We start from the raw sequence: 1,092 nt of genomic DNA, 5'->3' as shown, positions 1-1,092 counted from the left end.
TGTGACCTTTCTGGGTCTCAGTTTCGCCAGTTGTAGAAAGGGGATCACAATGGCATGTGCCTCCTGGTGTTGTGCTGAGAATTAAATAAGTTAATGTAGACAAAGTGCTAGAGCAGTGCCTGATGTCTGTGTCCACGTAACTTCCCATGGACCAGGCCCTGTGCTGGGCCCTGAGAGACTTGAGATAAAGAAACTCAGTGACTGTCCTGGGCGCTCCCAGTCTGAGAGTGAGTGACATGACTCTGCCCTTCTTGGGTGACTGAAGGCCGGGAGGGACAAAGTCCAGGAAGTGCTGTCAGGGGCTCTGTCTGGTCAGGGAATGCCCTCAGCCCTTGATGGCCCCTCCACCTCATCCCATTAGCAGTGATCATGGGCCCTGGAGCCAAATGGTCTGAGTTCAAGTTCTGGCTCAGCTCTGTGCCTTTGGGCAGGTTACTGACTCCTCTGATCCCCAGTCTCCTCTGTAAAGTGGGGGCTGTGAGGCATGTATGAGTTAATGGTGTCAGGGGAAGTTTTCCATATAACAGGGTCTCCAGCTCGAGTTTGCTGCCGGCCATGACCTGTGCTGGTGTGTTGCTCTGTGAGAAGGCATGGGAGGATCTACCAAAGGGACCTGTGGGGGCTCGTCAAGCATCAGGGCCAGACACCTAGCAGAACAGTGGAGCAATGTCTGAGGCCCAGGGAATGGCTGTCCAGCCCCCACTGTCTCTCCTTCCTTGTGGAGATGCCTTCACTTGTGGGATGGGGGAGTCGGGGGCGGGGGGAAGAGGCTAGATATGCTCCTCAGCTCTGGGTGACCACAACCCTGCCAAGAAGCAGTCCCCTGAGCCCCTGTTCCCCTAAGGGGGAGGGCAGGGCAGGACTGTAGGGGAACCATAGCAGAGGTTCACAGAATGAGCACTGGCTGGGCCTTGAGAAGATGCAGCTTACCTTAGAAGGCGTGGGCTCAATCAGGAGGCTTGGGGGTCCTGAGGAGGCCTCTTAGGCCGTGTGCCTGGGTGGGTAGACAACTTGACTCTGCCCTTCTTGGATGATTGAAGGCCGGGAGGGACCAAGTCCAGGAAGTACTTGGCCAGCCTCACAGGCGTCGGG

The sequence above is a fragment of the Myotis yumanensis genome, unplaced genomic scaffold (genome assembly GCF_028538775.1).
Source record: "Myotis yumanensis isolate MYYU_CA2020_CCGP unplaced genomic scaffold, mMyoYum1.0.hap1 SCAF_10, whole genome shotgun sequence".
NCBI lineage: Eukaryota > Metazoa > Chordata > Mammalia > Chiroptera > Vespertilionidae > Myotis > Myotis yumanensis.
This window is presented reverse-complemented; position numbering follows the sequence as displayed.